Source organism: Tamandua tetradactyla, chromosome 19 (assembly GCF_023851605.1).
Source record: "Tamandua tetradactyla isolate mTamTet1 chromosome 19, mTamTet1.pri, whole genome shotgun sequence".
In the NCBI taxonomy this organism is placed as follows: Eukaryota; Metazoa; Chordata; class Mammalia; order Pilosa; family Myrmecophagidae; genus Tamandua; species Tamandua tetradactyla.
The window spans coordinates 1,048,662-1,069,143 of record NC_135345.1 but is presented as its reverse complement, the minus strand read 5'-3'; the positions used below and the strand labels follow the sequence as shown (position 1 = coordinate 1,069,143).

General features: G+C 41.1%; 1 long non-coding RNA gene and 1 pseudogene across 2 annotated transcripts in view; both read left to right on the top strand.

Moving 5' to 3' along the window:
• Window positions 1-20,482, top strand: part of LOC143662938 (uncharacterized) — a 30,558-nt gene that overhangs the window by 1,386 nt on the left and 8,690 nt on the right. The gene's annotated exons all lie outside the window — the stretch shown is intronic.
• LOC143663432 (eukaryotic translation initiation factor 4E pseudogene) lies at window positions 1,993-3,270 on the top strand (annotated as a pseudogene).

Sequence of the window (20,482 nt, the reverse complement as noted above, 5' to 3'; positions counted from 1 at the left end):
GTGTCTGCCAACACACGCCTGCGGTTTCCTTGGGGAGGGGTGAAAATGTCCTGGAATAAGGTAGTGGTGATGGTTACACAACAGTGTGAAGAATACTGAACTTCATTGAATTATACACTGTAAAAGGATGAACTCAGTGTCTCAAAGTTATTTTTTTTAAACGGATAAATACCCCAACTTCACCCGCCGCTGCGCCCCGCTGGGGAGTCCGCTACTGTCCCGCCCTAAGCGCCCTGAGCCTTCACGCCTTACCCAGCGCAGTGCCCTTTCCAGGGTTCGCCATTACAATGGCTCCTTTGGCCCAGTTTCACTCCACTTTCTTGGCAAAGCCCCGTCCCGCTTAGATCCCGGATTGGCCCGGTGGCACCTGTAGGAAGCGCCGTTCCCCGCCCCAGGTCAGAAGCATGGGCATCACCAGTCATTGCCTCCTACCTCTGCTCTCTGCAAGCCTCTAACCCCGTCTCCGCCTTGGGCTCGGCCGAAGGCCCTGCTTCCCGCTGCACTGGGGAAAGTGCTGCTTAGAGCCGCGTGCCCACCTGACTCTGCAAAAGCCCACCTGCGGGCTCCAACCTAAAGCTCCGCCCTGCCGCGGACATCATTTTTCCCCACTGTCGGCATAGCAGTGGCTAACTTTTCTCCCATTCTTAACCTTTCTCTTCACCCACTTCCACTGACCCACTGCATTCCATGCTGCTGTGCAGCAGAGCTGTCTACACACCTCGCGCCTCGCTTTCCTCCTCTTTCCACACTCTTAGAGCCAACCCACGGGACCTGCTTCCACTCAGGCCCCTGGGAAGATCTCCACAGGGATGGCCCCTGGCTCTCAGATTCAACACAGCCCCCTGAGCTGGCCTGCTTACCTCTGACCTTGCCATCTCAGTGGATGGGTGTCCACTCTTCCATCCACTGAGGTCAGGAACCTCAGACACACCTTGACTCTTCTTTTCCCATTGCCCCACAATCTTTCGGTGGTTCTGTTGGCCCTACCTTCGAGCTGTATCCAGGATCTGAGCACCCCATGATACCCCACTGCCATGCCACGCACCACCCCTCACCTCCTGTCACCCCACTTCTGCCCCTGTACCCTGAATATCTAAGGTGATATCAAATGATTCTTCCACTCAAACCCCCTAACAGCTCCCCTCTCACGCAAAGGAAAAACAAATATATCTGCAATGCTCTTCCTGATAAGTGCTTTCTCCCCTCTCCTTCCATGGGCTGACTGCTCTGAGCTTTCCATTGCTTGCCTCGCTCAGTCCACAGTGGGTCTCTGGGGAACTGATGCCTCTGCCTGGAAGACCCTACCCACAGTAGCTGCATGCTTTCTTCCCGGAAGACCCTACCCGCATTCTCCCCGGAAGACCCTACCCGCAGTAGCTGCATGCTTTCTCCCTGGAAGACCCTACCCGCAGTAGCTGCATGCTTTCTCCCACAGCCTTCTGGTCTACTCATACCCCCCCCCCCCCTCTGCTGAGCACTCCCTCCCTCAGTCTCTCACCATCCTGGCTCTAACGAGCCCCCACTCCCACTCTCCATTTTTCTAATATGCTCTACTTTTCCCATAACACTTCCTACTTTCTATTACGCAAGGGTTGTAACATTTTTTGATGTTTCTTGTTTATTTTTTCTCTTCTCCCCTATCCTCATGACATATGCTCCATGAGAACAAGGATCACTGTGTTGATCACTTCCTGATTCCAGGAACACAGTATGTGTTCAACATCTGTTAAATATTAAATGAAATGAATGAAATTAGAAAAGAAAATGGTGACATTGTGGTGACAATTAGATATTTTAAAAAAACAAATAGAATACCTAGAGACAATAAACCCCAAGGAGGATAAACACAAAGAAAACCACCCAAGGTACATCATAAACTGTGGAAAACCAGTGATGGAAAAATCATAAGAGCAGCCAGAGAAGAAAGACTCTTACTACATGGTGACAAAGATGAGAATGATGGTAGATTTCTTGGTAGGAACAATGTGAACCATGAGACAATGGAACAACAGCTTTAAAGTAATGAAAGAAAAAAATTATCTCGACTTAGAAGTACATACACAGTGAAATAGCCTTCAAACACTAAGGTGACATAAATGGTATATACCCTGTAGAGGTAAAGTATTTGACAACTATAGCCCAAGGATAGGGAGAAATAGGAGCATACATTGTGAGATTCTTATAATTTACATGAAGTGATATATTGTTTAAAAGTACATTGTGATAACTGAAAAATACACACTGAAACCCTAAAGCAACCATAAAATATAAGTAGTAGTTTAAAAGTCAACAAAAGATAAAGTGTACAACTTAAAAGTACTCAGCCCAAAAGTAGGCAGGGTAAGGTTGAAAAAGGAACCAAAGAACAGATGGGACAAATAGAATACAAGCAGCAAGATGACACGTTACCAACTATAAGGCAGGGTTTGCCAACTTGGAATGAAAAAGCAAGACCTAACTATATGCTGTCCACAAGAAACAGACTTCAAATTAAAAACTCAGGTTAAAAGTAAAAGGATAAAGAGTGCTCTGAGGTGGTGACTGTGGAACCAAAACCCACCCCTACCCCTAATCCCCTGACCTACAGAAGGAGAGAGAATAGAATCTAGTCAGGAGGTTGCTAGCCCAGAACATTGTATTAAACATCCACCACAGAAGACACGGTTGCTTTGGATCTTGAAAAATGATAAAATCAAAATTTGGCAAGGAAATTTTTGACTAACTCTAAGTTTGGTACTGTTGAAGACTTCTGGGCTCTGCAAACATATCCTGCTGTCTAGTAATTTAATGCCTGGCTGTGACTGCTCACTTTTTAAGGATGGTATTGCACCTATATGGAAAGATGAAAACAAACAAACAAACAAACAAACGAGGAGGATGTAGCTACATACACTGAACAAACAGCAGAGACAAAGTGACCTTGACTGCTTTTGGCTGGAGACTCGGCGGTGCCTTACTGGGGAACCTTGATGACTTCAGTGATGATGTAGGTGGAGCTGTGTTAACATGAGAACTAAAGGTGACAGGTCGGCAGCGTGGACTACTGAGTGTGGACGGAGGGGCTCTGACACATGCAGGGAGGGCACACAGGAGAGAATAGAACGTCCTCCAAGGACAGGAACTGGTCATCAGTCCCATGCAGGTGCAGCTAGAAGAGCAGCTCCACCACTAAACACAGGTTTGCTGTTTAGAAGACACCTGTGAGTACTCTCACAGGGGACTGCGTCAGCAGGCGAGACGGGGCTGAACCACAGCCTCCTCAAAAGCAGAGTGGACTGTGTTTAAATTTGGTTTCTATCTCTATGTTGCTAAGATATAAGAGAGGTCTCATTCACCTTTCTCTTGTACTTCTGTGTTCACATATTATTTTTTTTATTTTGGTTAGCGTATCCACCATCCCAATCAAAGAATTACAGTACACATCACCCCCAGTATCCATAAATCCGTTCCTGGCCCACTCAGTAGTAGCTTAGTAGAATTACCATTACAAACACATTTATCTAGCCACAATACTAAAAAAAGAATTTGCATGTCTGTATCTTAAAGGAAAAAAATTCTGTTTATGTTCCATTGTATGCAGGAGCATATTTTGCTGTTGTGAAAAAATATGATGCCTCTAGTTTGCTAGCAATTTTCTTTGTTTCTTTTTACAGTATTGTCTTTGCTGTACTCTTGTTGATGGCTGCGTGGTTTTGTTTCCCTGTTTGATAACATTAGTGATTCTGCTTTCATTTATTCATTCTGTTTTGTTTTTTTCTTCATGTAACATTGGGGAAGGATCTAGGAATGTGACACAAAGTTGGAATAAACATTAACTTTGTGCAAAAAAAAAAAAGAGGAATGTACAAACGTTAAGCATGCAAAAGGTAGAGCGGCTATAGTCATATGAAACTTTCTAACAAGGAAGATTACCTGACAGGAACATTGCATGATGACACAGGGATCAATTATTTTAAAGACATTAAACCTAAATGCATATAAACCTAGTAAAAGAATGACAGAAGTAAAAGGGGACACAGATGAATTCATAATTATAGTAGATTTTTTAAACTCTTCTCTCAGTAATAGAACGAGTAGAAATGATTAAACAACTCCATCAATGAACATTTAGAAAACACGTCCCAACAGCAGCAGAACACACACTCTTTTCAAGTGTACACGTCACACACACCAAAATGGATCTCTTCTGTGCCTAAAGACAACTCCTAAGCCTTAAATGTTACAGAGCATGTTTTCAGATGCTAACCAAAAATATTTGGAGATTTTCCAAATATTTGAAACTTAACCAACAGACTTCTAAATATTGCATGGGTAAATGAAGCAATCATAAGGAACTTTAAAAGATATTTTGAACTGCATGAAAATGAAAACACATCTTAAAATTTGCAGGATGAGTGATTTGAACAATGAATAAAAAGTATTTGCAAAGTTTCCTTGGGGGAATGGAGAGAAAAGGGGAAAATTCAACTTCCCCACGTGGAGAATTCTTGATATTCTCACAAGCAGTGGGGACAACCAAATCAATAGGCTGAGCCTTCAATCTTGGGGTTTGTTCATATGAAACTTATCCCCACAAAGGATAGACTAAGCCTACTTAAAATTGCGCCTGAGAGTCACCCCCAGAGAACCTCTTTTGTTGCTCAGATGTGGTCTTTCTTGCAGCCAACACTGCAAGTGAACTCACTGCCCTCCCTGTCTCTATGTGGGACATGACTCCCAGGATCTGGGACAGAAATGCTAGGATGAGCTGGGACTCTGCATCAAGGGATTGAGAAAACCTTGTCGACCAACAGAGGGAGGAGAGAAATGAGACAAAATCTCTCAGTCAGTGGCTGAGAGATTTCAAACAGAGCCGAGAGGTTATCCTGGTGGTTATTCTTACTCATTATATAGATATCCCCTTTTTAGTTTATGGTGTATTAGAATGGCTAGACGGAAGTACCTGAAACTGTAGAGCTGTGGTTAGTAGCCATGTTTCTTGAAGACGAATGTATAATGATACAGCTTTTGCAATGTGACTGTGTGATTGAAAACTTTGTGTCTGATGCTCCTTTTATTTATGGTATGGACAGATAAGTAAAAATTATGGATAAGAAATAAATAATAGGGGGAACAAAGGTTAAAATAAATTGAGTAGATTGAAATACTGGTGGTCAGTGAGAGGGAGGGGTAAGGTATATGGCGTGTATGAATTTTTTCTATTTATTTCTTTTTCTGGAGTGATGCAAATATTCTAAGAAATGATCATAATGATGAGTACACAACTATGTGATGATATTGTGAGCCAGTGATTGTAACCATGTCAAGAATGTTTGTATGTCAAGAATGTTTGTGTGTTTGTTTGTTTACAGTAAAAATATATTTTTAAAAATTTGCAGGATGCTTATATCAGATGAAAGGCCCCAAATCTGTAATCTAATCTTCTTCCTTAGAAGCTAGAAAATGATGAGCAAATTAAACTCAAAATAAGCAAAAAGAAGGAAATAATAAAGATAAAAGTTAAAGTCAATATTATAAACAATAGAAAGTCAATATGATAAAAGCAGGTAAACAGTAGCAAAAATAAAAAACAAAAGGTGTATCCTAGAAACAGTAAAGTTGGTAAACTTCTAGCTAGACCGATCAAGAAAAGATTAATAAAGTACAAATTACCAACATGAGGAATTAGACAGGCCATCACTACAGATCCTACAGATGTTAAAAATTCTAGTATATGGTATATTTTTATCAGGAGATAAAAATACGGTAGATATTGGGTAATTGGAGCCAAAGGGATACAGATTATGCAACAGGACTGGAGAGTACAATACTACCTGACTGTAGCACAATAATGTAAGTACACTGAATGAAGCTGAATGTGAGAAGGATAGAGGGAGGAGGGCGGGGGGCACACATGAAACCAGAAGGAAAGATAGACGATAAAGACTGAGATTGTATAATCTAGGAATGCCTAGAGTGTACAATGATAGTGACTAAATGTACATGAGTAAGAACAAAGGAATGTCAGTAATGCAGGGTGTTGAAAATAGTCATTCATATTTTAAAACTCCAACTTTAGTCTGAGACTAAAGGAAAAATGTTTATTTGGTACAAAATTTACACTTTGACTAGCACATTTCCTAATATAACTTATATGGACAGGTTAATTGAACACCATAAGTACATCGAACCTTGAGTAGGGCATGAGATTTTGTGGGTTTGTACAGTGTGATGCCCCGATAAATCCCAGAGTGATTTAACAGTGAATAAAGAAGTATTTGCAAAGTACCCTTGGGAGAATGGTGAGAAAGAGGGAAAATTCAACATCCCCATTTGGAGAATTCCTGATATTCTCACAAGCAGTGGGGACAACCAAATCAATAGGCTGAGTCCTCAATCTAGGGGTTTGTTCAGATGAAATTTATTGCCACAAAGGATAGGCTAAGGCTACTTATAATAAGGCCTAAAATTAGGCCTAAGAGTCACTCCCAAGAGAACCTCTTTTGTTGCTGAGATGTGGCCTCTTTCTCAGCCAACACAACAAGGAAACTCACTGCCCTCCCCCGTCTACGTGGGACATAACTCCCAGGGGTGTGGATCTTCCTGGCAACGTGGGACAGATATCCTAGAATGAGCTGAGACTCAGCATCAAGGGGCTGAGAAAACCTTCTCGACCAATAGGGGGAAGAGAGAAATGAGACAAAATAAAGTGTCAATGGCTGAGAGATTCCAAAGAGTTGAGAGGTCACCCTGGAGGTTATTCTTACACATTAAATAGATACCACCTTTTCAGTTAAGGCTAACAGAGAGGCTGGAGGGAGCTGTCTGAAAAGGTAGAGCTGTGCCCCAGTAGCCATGTTTCTTGAAGATGATTGTAAAATTATATAGCTTTTGCAATGTGACTATGTGATTGCGAAAACCTTGTGTCTGATGCTTCTTTTATCTACCTTATGGATAGATGAGTTAAACATATGGATTAAAAATAAATAATAGGGGGAACAAATGTTAAAATAAATTTAGTAGATTGAAATGCTAGTGATCAATGAAAGGAAGGGGTAAGGGGTATGGTATGTATGAATTTTTTTCTGCTTTCTTTTTCTGAATTGATGCAAATGTCCTAAGAAATGATTATGATGATGAACATACAACTACGTGACAAAAAAAAGAATGTTCATATTGTATGTTGATTGGTTTTATTAATAAAAATTTAAATAATAATAATAAGGCCTAAGAGTCACCCCCAGAGAACCTCTTTTGTTCTCAGATGTGGCCTCTCTCTCTCAGCCAACACAGCAAGCAAAGTTCCTCTCTACATGGGACATGACTCCCATGGGCATAATCCTTCCTGGCAACGTGGGACAGAAATCCTAGAATGAACTGGGACTCTGCACTAGGGATTGAGAACACCTTCTCGTCCAACAAAGGGAAGAGAAAAGTGAGACAAAATAAAGTGTCAGTGGCTGAGAGATGTCAGAGTTAAGAGGTTTTCCTGGAGGTTATTCTTACACATTATATAGATATCCCCTTTTTAGTTTGAGGTGTATTAAAGAGGCTAGAGGAAAGTGCCTGAAACTGTAGAGCTGTGTTCCAGTAAGTAGCCTTGTTTCTTGATGATGATTGTATAATGATATAGCTTTCACAATGTGACCGTGTGATTGTGAAAACCTTGTGTCTGATGCTCCTTTTATCTACGGTATGCACAGATAAGTAAAACATATGGATTAAAAATAAATAAATAACGGGAACAAATGTTAAAGTAAATTGAATAGATTGAAATACTAATGATTAATGAATAGGAATGGTAAGGGGTATAGGAAAAACTAGGGGGAACAAAGGTTAAAATAAATTGGGTAGATGGAAATACTAGTGGTCAATGAGAGGAAGGGGTAAGGGGTGTGGGATGTATGAGTTTCTTCTTTTCTGTTTTTATTTCTTTTTTCTGGCGTGATACAAATGTTCTGAGAAATGATCATGGTGATGAATATACAACTGTGTGATGATATTGTGAGCCACTGATTATACACAAAGTATGGAATGTTCATATGTTAAGAATGTTTGTGTTTGTATGTTGTTTTGTTTTGTCAATTAAAAAAATTATATGGTATATCCAAAAACTAGGAGAGAATACTTTCTAACTCATCTTATTGGGCCAGCAATTCCCTGATAACAAAGTCAGATAAAGACAGTGTAAGAAGAGAAAATTACAGACCAATATCCCTTAGGAATATAGATGAAAAATCCTCAAGGAAAAACTGGCATTTCAGATCCAAAAGTATATTAAAGGATTTATACACCATGACCAAGTGAGATTTATTCCAGGAATACTAGGATGGCTCAACGCAAGAAAAGCATTGTAATACACCACATGTCCACAGACTGAAGGGGAGGAGAAACCACATGATCATCTCAATTGATGTAGGAAAGGCATTTGAAAAAAAATCCAACATCCTTCCAAGATAAAAACACTTAGAAAGCCTGGAATAGAAGGGAACTTTCTCAACATGATAAGGAGCATTTACGAATGAAATCTAGTAAGTATCATGCACAAAGTTGAGAGACTAAAAGCTCTCTCCCTAAGATCAGGGACAAGACAAGAATGCCCACTGACACCATTACTTTTCATCATTATACCCCAAGTTCTGGTCAGAGCTATCAGGCAAGAAAAAGAAATAAAACTCGTCCAAATTGGAAAGGAAGTAAAATTATCTCCATTTTAAGATGACATGATACTACAGAGAGAAAATCCCAAACAATCCGCAAGGCTACTAAAAACCAATAAACACATATTCAGCAAAGTTGCAGGATACAAGATCAACATGCAAAAGTCAGTTGTGTTTCTACACACCAGTAACAGACAATCTGAAAAGGATATCAAGACAACAATTCCATTTATAATAACATCTAAGAGAAAAATGAAATACCTAGGAACAAATTTAATGAAAGAGGCTAAAAACTTGTACGCTGAAAACTACAAGACATCATGGAAAGAAATTTTAAATAAACAGAAAGGCATTACCAAGTCCATGGACTAGAAGACTTATTGTTAGAATGTCAGTTTGGCCTAAAGCAAATTTACACATTCAATGCAATCCCAATCAAAATTTCAGCAGGCCTTTTTGCCTAAATGGAAAAGCAGATCCTCAAATTCATATAGAATTACAAGAGGCCTTGAAGAGCCAAAACAATCTTGAAATGAAGAGCAAAGTTAGAAGACTCACAGTTCCTGATTATAAAAATTACTAAAAAGCAACAGTATTCAAAACAGCGTGATCCTGGCATAATGATAGATACATAGACAAATGAAATATAATTGAGAGTTCAGAGATAAATCCACACATCTATGGCTAGGTGATTATCAATGAGGATGCCAAGTTCATTCAATGGGGAAAGAATAGTATCTCCAAACAAATGGTGCTGGGACAACTGGAAATCCAGGTGCAAAGAATTTGGGACCCTGTATCTCACCATATGCAAAATTTAATTCAAAATGAATCAAAATTAATCAATGACCTAAATATAAGGGTTAATACCATAAAACTCTCACAAGAAAACATAGATGTAGTACTTTGGAGTGGTTATCGTCCTCCAGAAAAGGCCATGTTCTTTTAATCCATTCCTGTGGGGGCAGACCTGTTGTGATTACTTCAATTGGAGATGTGACCCAGCCCGTTCAAGGTGGGTCTTACTCCTTTATTGGAGTCCTTTATAAGAGGACAAGGGATGGACAAAGCCCAGAGCTCAGAGAAAAATCTAGCAGAGAAGCTGAGGATCAAGGACACACCCACAGAAGCTGAGAGAGCCACTGAAGCCCGAAGCTGAAAGCAATGAAACCCAAGAGAGAAGGACCAGCAGACACCGGCTATGTATCTTCCCATTTGACAGAGGTGTCCCAGATGCTGGCAGCCTTTCTTCAGAGAAGTCATCCTCCTGTTGATGTCTTAATTTGGACATTTCCATGGTCTTAAATTTGTAACTTATAATAAATCACTATTGTAAAAGCCAGTCCCTTGCTGGTATATTGTTTTCAGCAGCTATAGCAAACCAAAAAAATAAACTTCAGGAGTCTGTAGTAGGCAATGGAGTTTTAGATTTTATACCAAAACCACAAACAACCCAAGAAAAAAATTGTTAAAATAGTTTTCATCAAAATTGAAGAGTTTTGTGCATCAAAAGACCTTATCAAGAAAGTGAAAAACAAATTAAAAAATGGTAGAAGATTATCTGATAAGGGTTTAATATACAGATTATATAAAGAACTCCTGCAACTCAACAACAAATCAGTAAACAACTCAACTTAAAAATGGACCAAGGATTTGAATAGACATTCCTCTAAAGGAGATATTCAAAAGGCAAATAAACATATAAAAAGATACTCAACACTATTTGTCATCAGAGAAATGCAAATGAACCCCCTAGTGAAATACAATTTCACACCCACTAAGATGGTGACTAGAAACAATGACAAGTGCTGGTGAAAATGCAGAGGAACAGGGTCTCTTGCATTGTTGGTGGGAATGTGCGAGGACGGTCACATCACTGTGGAAATGTTTGGCAGTTCCTCAAAAGGTTAAACATAGAATTACCTTACCACCTGGCAATTCAACTTCTAGATAAATTCCAGAAGAACCGAAACCAGGGACTCACCAGACGGCTACCTGTAGGTCAGTGTTCATCACAGTGTTATTCACAACAGCCAAAAGGTAGAAGCAGCACGCGACCAGTGTGTGATGTATCCACACAGTGGAATATTCAGCAATGGAAAGAGACAAAGTGTTGGTACATGGCTCAAAAGGGATGAACCGAGAAAATGCCACGTTGAGTGAAATAAGCCAGACACAAAAGAACACAGACTCATGAAAAACTGACATCAGGGCAAAACTAACTGCGGTGATGGCGGCGTAGTAGAGATATAAAAGATGCGAGGCTGTGTTCTGGGCTGATGGCTGTACTCTGCACCTCGTATCCATAAACTTTCATCAGTTGTTTACTTAAGATCTGCACGTTTCACTGTATGCAATTTTTACCTCAATTAAACAAAATTTAAAACTACAGGAAAAAAACCATCATAGCCAATAGAACATCTGATATTTAAGACTCCCAATGCCAAGGGTTGGTGAGGAGGTGGAGCTGGTACAACTAGAAAAATGTTTGTCAGCAGCTCCTGAAGGGAATCACAGGACCCCCAGTTTCACTTCGAAGCATATTCCCATCAGTAAAGAGCATCTATGCTCGGCAGCACTAAAAGTCTCCACAGCAGCTTTATCTATAGAAGCCAAAATCCAGCAACCACCCTGTGTGGTTTGAAGCTGCATGGACCCCAGAAAAGCAGGTTCTTAGAGTCAGTCCATCCCTGTGGGTGTGAATCAACTAAGTAGGACCTTTTGATGAGGTTACCTCAGTTAGGGTATCACCCAGTCATCCAGGATGAGTCTTAGTCCTACTACTGAAGTCCTTTATGAACAGAATTGAACACAGAGTGAGAAAGAGAAAGTCATGGAGCCAAGAAGTTGAAATCAACAAAACCTGAAGAGAAAGGAGAATCCAGAAGATGCCACCATGTGCCTGCCATGTGGCAGAGGAGCCAAGGATTGCTGGCAGTCGGTCTTTGGGAAGAAAGCATCACCTTGATTTGGACATTTTCAAGTCTCCAAACTCTAAGCTTATAAGCTAAAAAATGCCTATTGTCTAAGCCAAACCATTTCACAGTAACTGCTTCAGGCAACCTAGGAAACAAAAACATACACCGGTGTCCATCAACATGTAGAACCGGTAAGTCATTGCCCTGTATTCACACACTGGAACACTTCACGGCAGTACAAAGAAGGAACAGCCGCTACGCTGTGGACAACTCTCCCAAGCACGAAGCTGAGCTGATGGCCCATAATGGGCACCTTCATCTTCAGGAAGATCAAGAAGAGCCCAAGCCAGTCTCTGACTAATACTGGTCACTGGAGAAATGACTGTGACAGGACATGAAGGCACCTTGTGGGGAGCCTGAAATTGATCTAAGTGGTGATACACACGTACATATGTAAAAATTTATGTGAATATTTATGATTTGTATACTTGATCATGTTATACATTAATGAGAAAAAAAAAGGAGCAAAAAGAGAAGGAAGGCAATGATGAGACGAGGCAGAAGGCACTGCTCGCAACGGCCCTAGTGAATCCTGGGGCTGCTGTGGTGGCCATCTCACAGGAACTCGGGTGCAGGGGTGCAGAGCTCAAAGCCGCTGGCAGGTAAGGACCCACAGGGCCACAGCAGCCAGCAGGGCTCTAAGCAGCACTGGGGCACAGCCGTGAGCACAGCAGATGCTGTTCTGCTTCCAAGCTTCAACTTCACCCGCACACATCTCAAATGAATTCTTGAATCTGCATCCATTAGCCAGGGCACGTGCGGGGGTCACGGGCTAAACAAGGCAGAAGTCTACACGTGTGGAACTGCTAACTGTGGTGACGTGACAGGGAGAACCAGCTTGGACTGGGGTGGTGGTGGTAGGTGGAAGGGCAGGGAACAGGTGGCCCAAAGTGGAGCGGAGGGCAGAGTTGAAGGGGGAAGGTCCCAGGAGGGGCTTGGCTCTGTGACAGGCTTGGGGTCCCAGCGTCTGAGCTGAGATGTCTGAATGATCAAAAAGACTGAAACATACATTTAATAGTGTGTCCACACCAGGGGATATCCCTGGACATAACTGTAAAAGATACTGCAGCAATTTAAAGTTTTATCAAAGTTTATTTGGGCAACAAATGACTTGCGAATCGGATGGCCCCAACCAAAAAGAAAGTGGTATGGAGTTCCCCAAGGGAGTGGAAAAGGGGGAGCTTCCAGGGCAAACTTGGAAACGAAGGAATGTTCTAATTGGGCACTTGAGTTGCATTATCTTGTTTGAGCTCTTTTCTGGGAGAAAGCCCCTTTTGAAGATGTCTATGTTGTCAAGAGCTTATTTCTTAGAACAGCAGGAGTCTTAAGGAAAGGCCGATCCTGGTGCTTGTCTGTCAGCCAGAGGCCAGCCAAAGCCACCCAGTCCAGTGTCCTCTACACTCCACCAGAGTGACTCTGACTAGTGAACTTGAAGTGTCCTGTGTATCTGGAAGTGAAGAAAGGGGCACTGCTGAGCACCCCATAGACATGCTCCTATTTTAAAGAAAAATTTGTGGGCATGTTAGCAGGAGCAGGAAACAGGGACAATGTAAAGGCTGTCCTGTCCACTACAGGACACAGGGACAAGGGAGAGGGGCAGAGGGTGCTGATGGGATTTGGGGTTTGTTTTAATTTTTAAAACTGAAGTAAAATGTACATAGCACAAACATAATTTTAAACATTTTTAAGTGAACAATTCTAGGGCATTGACAATGTTAATATAACATTCACCACTACTGGGTTTCCAGGAAATTTTCAACATCCCAAACAGGAACTCATAACCACTGAGTAATACCTCCCCAACTGCTCCCCCCACCCCATGGTAACCATTATTCTGCTTTCTGTCTCCAAGAACTTGATTAAGGATTTCACAGAAGATAAATCATGTTAAGTGGCCTTGTACGTCTGACTTAATTACTGAACATGATGTCTTCAAGGGGCATCCATGTTGTAGTACGAACCAGCATACATTGCTTTTTGTGGCTGAATGATACTCGATCACATAGACAGACCACATTTGTTCATTCATTCATGTGTTGATAGAACTTGGGTTGTTTCCACCTTTTGCCTATCGCGAATAATGCTGTGATAAACATTGGTGTACAAATGTTTCAGTTCTTTAAGGTAAACACCTAAAAGTGGAATTACTGACGCATATGATAATTATATGTTTAACTTTTTGAGGAGCTGCCATCTTACATTGCCACCAACAATGTACTGCGATTCCTACCTATTTGCATTGTTGCCCAAACTCACTTTGGTTTTTAAGAATATAGGAACCAGTGGTTGTGAAGTGCCTCCTCACCGCAGTGTGCATTTCTGCGATTCTATGAAGGCCAATGATGTTGGGTATCTTTTCATATACTCATCAGCCACAGGCATGTCATCTGTAGAGAAACAGCTATTCAAGTCCTTGCCCATTTTGTAACTGGCTTGCCTTTCTGTTGTTGAGTATAGGAATTATTTATATATTCTGGATAATAACTCCTTATCAGCTATATGGTTTCCAAATATTTTTCCCATTCTGTACATTTCCACTTTCTTGATGTCCTTTGATGCACATTTTACATTTTGATGAAGTCCATTTTATGTTTTTTCATTTGTTGCTTGTAGTTTTGGTGTAAAATCTGAAAACCCATTGCCTAATATGAGGGGCTTGAGACATTTCCCTATGTTTTCTTGTAAGAATTTTATACTATTAGTCCTTATATTGTATTAGTTTGCTAAAGCTGACAGAATGCAATATACCAAAAATGATGTAGCCTTTAAAAAGGAAACTTAGTAAGTTACACGTTTCCAGTTCTAAGGCCATAAATATGTCCAAACTAAAGCATCCAGAGAGATACTTTGTCGAATAAGGCTGATCTGGGAAGGACCTGCTTGTCCTTGTTCCTGGCTCGTTGCTTTCACTTCTGACGCCAGTGGTCTCTTCTCTGAGCATCTGTGGGCCTTCACTCGGCTCCTCTGGGACACAACTCTGGGTTCTGGCTTGCTTAGCATCTCACGGGAAGGCACTTGGCAACATCTGCTGGGCTCTGCATTTCCAAACTCTTGTGTTGGCTCTGTCAACTCTGTCGCTTCTGTTCTCCAAGCGTCTGCATCTGAGCTTTCTCCAAAATGTTTCCACTTTTAAAGGACTCCAGTAAACTAATCAAGACCCACCTTGAATGGGTGGAGTTACATCTCCACTGAATCAAAGGTCACACCCACAATTGAGTGCACAACTGAGGTTTGGCTGTAGGTTTCTGCCAAGATAATCTAATCAAAAGCTCGTGCCTACAGCTGGGTGTGTCACATCTCCATGGACACAATCTAATCAAAGTATAAACCCTAAACAATGGGTCTCGTCCCACAAGATTGGATCAGGATTAAAATATGGTTCTGGGGTATATAATATTTCCAAACTGGCACGTAAGCTTTGGTAACTGATCCATTTTAAAAAAATTTTTGAAAATGAGGTCAAAGTTCATTCTTTTCCATGTAGACTTCCAATTGTTCCAGTACAACTTGTTGCAGAGTCTATTCTTTTCCCATTGAATTGACTTGGCGACCTTGCAAAAATCAACTGACCAGAGATGTGTGGGCTTATTTCTCACCTATCAATTCTTTTCTATTGTTCTGTTTATGCTGATGCCAGTAACACTTTTTAAATTACTGTTGTTCTGTATTAAGATTTGAAATCAGAAACTGAGTCCTGGACTTTTCCTCTTCTTTTTCAAGATTGTTTTGACTATTTAGGACTCCTTGCAATTCCAAATGAATCCGTGGCTCCACTTTTCAGTATCTTCAAAAAAGGCTGCTGGAATTTTGTGTGTGTGTGTGTGTGTGTGTGTGTGTGTGTTTACCTTTTATTTTTGATGTAAACAAGCTGTATTTACACAACACATTCACGTTTTTAAATATATTACAGCTCTGTAGAAAATCATTCCATTAAAACAATAAGTGATCCGGATTCAATCTTCAAAATATTAAGTCAAATTATTCTATCAGGACTCCCATCTAACCTCACAGCCCATCTGCCTCCTGCATCTGCAGAGGGAAACTGAAAGAAAATAGGAATGAAGAGTGGGTGATGAAAAAAGAGCCTCTCCGACACCTGGGCTGGCATCAGCCCAGGAAGTGCTGACAGGCAGCACATGGGCAGCGTGGGTTCGGGCAGGGCACCCAACCAGGCATGTGGTCTGCCGCTCTCTGTTCAGGCTTGCAGAAAGTCATACTGCCACCCACGCCCCGGGAGTGGGTGCTGGGTTGAGGACTTCCCCTCCCACTGGTTACTACCAGGCTGCTGGAATTTTGATAGCCATAGTATAAACATCTTACCAATGTTAAGTCTTTCAGCCCATAAACACAGGATGTCTTTCCATTTGTTTGTCTTAATTTCTCCCAATAGTGTTTTGTAGTCTTTGGTTAAATTTATTCCTAGCTATTTTATTCCTTTAGCTACTAAAAATGGAAATATTTTCTCGATTTCCTTTTCAGTTTGCTCATTACTGGTGTATAAAACCAACCGACATCTGCATGTTTATCCTTCCTCTTGGAACTTTACTGAATCTAGTAGCTTTCTGGTGAATTCTTGAGGACTTCCCATATATATATGCTAGATAGATAGATAGACAGACAGACAGACAGACAGGTAGGTAGGTAGATAGATAGGTAGGTAGGTAGATATAGATAGCACCAGGTCACCTTGGAATGGGGATAGTTTTACTTATTCCTTTCCAATTTAGATGGCTTTTACTACATTTTGTTGCCTGACTGCTCTGGATAGAATTCCATTACATACTGAATAGCAGTAGTGCAGTGGGCACCCTTTTTTATTATTCCTGATCTTAGGGGGAAAGCTTTCAGACTTTCACCACTGACCATGTAGTTTGCTGTAGGTTTTTTTTAAAAAAAAATGTCCTTAATCATATTGAGAAAGTTTCCTTCTACTTTTAGTTTTCTGAGTGTTTTTATCAATGAGAGAATATTGCATTTTGTCAAATGCTTTTTCTGCATCAAGATGATGTGTTTTTCCTTCACACTATTAATGTGATGTATCCTATTGATTGGTTGTCTTATGCTGATCCATCCTTGCATTGCTGGGACATCCTACATGGTCATATAAACATACTATTAATACACTAATGGATTCAGCTTGCCAGCATATTTCCTTGAGGATATATGCATTTACTTATAAGTCATACTGGTCTGTAATTTTCCTTTCTAGAACTCTCTTCAATCAATTTTGGCGTCAGGATAATGCTGGCCTTATAGAATGAATTAGAGAGTGTCACCTCCTCGCCAAGTTCGAGATTGTTGTTAACTCTTCTTTAAATGTTTGGTAGAATTCAACACTGAAGCCATCTGGCCCTGAACCCTTATTTGTTGGAAGGTCTTTGATTATGGTTTCAATCTCTAATTATTACTGGTCTTTTGAGATTTTTCTATTTCTCTTTGCATCACATGATTCATATGTTTCTAGGAATCTGTCTATTTCACATGGATTTTCCAATTTATTGGTGTACAACAGATTACGTGCCCTCTTATGATGCTTTTCATTTCTCTAAGGTAGGTAGTTAACTTTTCCACTTTCACTCCTGGTTTTAGTTATTTCTACCCTCTCTTTGTCGGTCTGGCTAAAGGCTTGTCAATTTTTTCCCCCATTTTTAAGCAGTTTTATTTACATATCATACAATCCAACCAAAGTGTATAGGCATGTCTTCGCCACCAAAATCTATCTGAAGTCACTTCCTTTTCTTTCACACAGAATCCATACCCCCTCACCATGTACCCCGCCTGCTGACCTTTAGTTTTGGCATAATGGCTGTTACATTCAGTGAGAGCATATCACAATGTTACTGTTGACTAGTGACCCCGGCTTGCACTGGTTGTACTTTTTCCCATATAGGTTTGTCAATTTTGTTGATTGTTTAAACAACTTTTGGTTTCACTGATCCTCTATCGTTCTTCTAGTCCCTAGTTCAATCATCTCCGCTGTAATCTGTCTTACTTCCTTTCTTCTACTAACTGCACCCCTTTTCCTAATTCTTTTGCTCTTCCTTTGGTCTATCTTTAGTTTGCTATTACTTTTCTTAGTCCTTCAGTTGTGAAGTTACCACTGCCTTCACCTCATCCCATAGTTCTGGTATGGTGCATTTTGTTTTTATTCGTATCAAGATATTTGCCTAATACTCCTGTGAATTCTTTACCCCACAAGTTAATAACATTATTTTCCACCTATTTGTAAATCTCCTAGTTTTCCTCCTGTTAATAACTTCTACCTTTATTCCACTGGGTCCTAAGAAGGTAGTTTATATGATTTCAATATTTTCAAATTTAGTAAAATTTCAAAATCAAATGTTTTGGCCTGATGGTCTGTCCCTAAAAGGATACACGTGCACATAAGGAGACTGTCCATTTTGCTGTGGTTTGATAGAGTGTTCTAGACCATTAGGCCTAACTATTCAGTAGTGTTGTACAAGTCCATTTACTTACCACCCATTGTTTCAAGAATTTTATCAATTGTGCAAAGTAGTGTTCTGAAGTCTCCAACTGTTATCATCAAACTATTTTTCCCTTCACTTCTATTAATTTTTGCTTCATACATTTTGGGGTTGTTATTAGGGGCATATATGTTTATAATTCTTATGGTTTCTTTCTATATTGAACCTTTCATCATTTGATTACTGTTTGCATGGAAACTTTTCCATTCTTTTACTTTCAACCTCTTTGTGTCTTTGTACCTGTTGTGAGTCTTTTGTAGGCAACATGTAGATGGATCACATTTTTCATTTAATCTGACATCTCTTCCTTCTAACAGGAGAGCTTAATCCATTGACATTTAAGGTAATAATTGATATGGGTATATTTACTTCTGCCACTTAGCTATTTTCTTTATGTCTTGTATGTTTATAGGTCCTCAATTGCTTTATTAGTGCCCTTTTCTGTATTTGGTTGTTTCTTTTGTAGTCTACCATTTTGATTTCCTTCTTTCCTCATCTGTGTGTATGTTGTGTGTGTATGTAAAACAGTTTTAATCACACACCATACAGTCCATCCAAAGTGTACAGTTGATGGCTCTGAGTATAATCAGAGCTGTGTATTCACCACCACAATCAATATAATAATACTCAGTGCTAAAAAATTAACAATAAATAAATCCCATACCCCTTCTTTTTCAGTATATTTTAAAATTATTTGTTTAGTGGTTACCTCTGTGATTACAATTAACATCTTTAACAGCAACCAAGTTCAACTGGTACCAACCTACTTTACTGGAACAAAAACGATCTACTATGTACAGTATACAAAACATCCCCCTCTTATAAAGCTATTGTGTCATATTACGTCTTTACACACGGTATGACCAAAGCATAAATTTTAATTGGCTTTTACATTTGCCTTTTAAGTCAAATATGGGGGAACGGGTGTGGGAGGGGAAAAAAGTTCTCAGCCAAAAGTACAGTAAAACAGGATTTTATTTTTACCTATGCTCTTTACTTCTCATGGCTTTGAGTTACTATCCAGTGTCCTTTTATTCTGGCCTGAAGGACTCCTTTAGCATTTTTTGTAGGGCAGGTCTTCCGGTGATGAACACTTTCAGCTTGCATTTACCAAAAAATGACCTCATTTACCCCTTATTTTTTTTTTGGGGGGGGGGGTCATGGTCTGGGAATCAACCGCAGGTCTCTCTCACGGCGGGCAAGCATTCCACCACTGAACCACCCAAGCACTCCCTCTTTCATTTTTTAAGGATAATTTTAGCAGATGTACAATCTTGGTTGACGGACTTCCAGGCCGAGATGGCGGCTTAACAATGTGCACATTTTAGTTCGTCCTCCAGAAAAACTACTAAATAACCAGAAACAGTACAGAACAGCTCCTGGGCCACGTGAGTGACCGGACACACAGCGTACCCCAGTCTGGACGAGCTGGACTGGCTGCGAGCACCCCCAGAACCGTGAGTTCCCCAAGCCGTGGCGGCCGGCGCCCCTCCTGCACAGGCTGCTTCCCAGAATGGAAAGGAAAGGGACTTTATCAGCAGCAGGGGCTGAGCCCAATTAAACACCAATTGTGGAATTAATTAACAAGTTGTGACTACTAAAAATAGGCCCCCAGCTCAGGTCAACCTGATCAAAGCAGAGGTTGCTGATTTTTGCGCTGAAGAAGAGGGGGCAGGGCTGACGGAAAAAGAAAAGAAAAGGAAACAGGTTTTTGTGGCTGTGTTTCTACAAACGCTTGACTGGCTCTGGATTCAGCGGCAGGACCTCTCAGGCTGCAACTGCCTCAGACACAGGCAGAAACAAGGTTGTTTGAGAGCTTGTCTGGAGCCTGTGCCTTCCCCAGGGGAGGGGTGAAGCCCAACTCGGGTGGAATCCCTCCCTCAAGGAATTCAGACCCCAGGACTTGCTAATTTGAAGCCATTAAAACCAGCCTACACACTTCCGGAGAAGATGGCAGCTTAGTAAGACGCGCGGGTCTTAGTTCCTCCTCCAGAACAGCAACTAAAGAAACAGAAACAATACGAAACAGCTCCCGGAGCCAAGACAGAGACCAAAAAGACAGCGTACCCCATTCTGGAATGGCTGAACGGGCAGGGAGAATCCGCTGCGGTGAGATACCCAAGGGGCGCGTGCTTTCCCGGGCCGGGGAGGCTGGCGACTGGGGTCCCTTCCACACACGTGGCTTCCCGGTCTGACTGGGAACGTTGGATAGCGGGGCCCTCCCGCCACGCTTGGCGTCTCGGGCCAGCTGGGCAATTTGGACCGGCAGTCCCCCAAGTCGCGGCGGCCGGCGACCCCCCCTCCATGCGCGGTTTCCCGGGCCAACTGCGAGATTTGGATTGGCAAGTTAAAGGAGCCACAGCATCTTTTACTGGTGGGC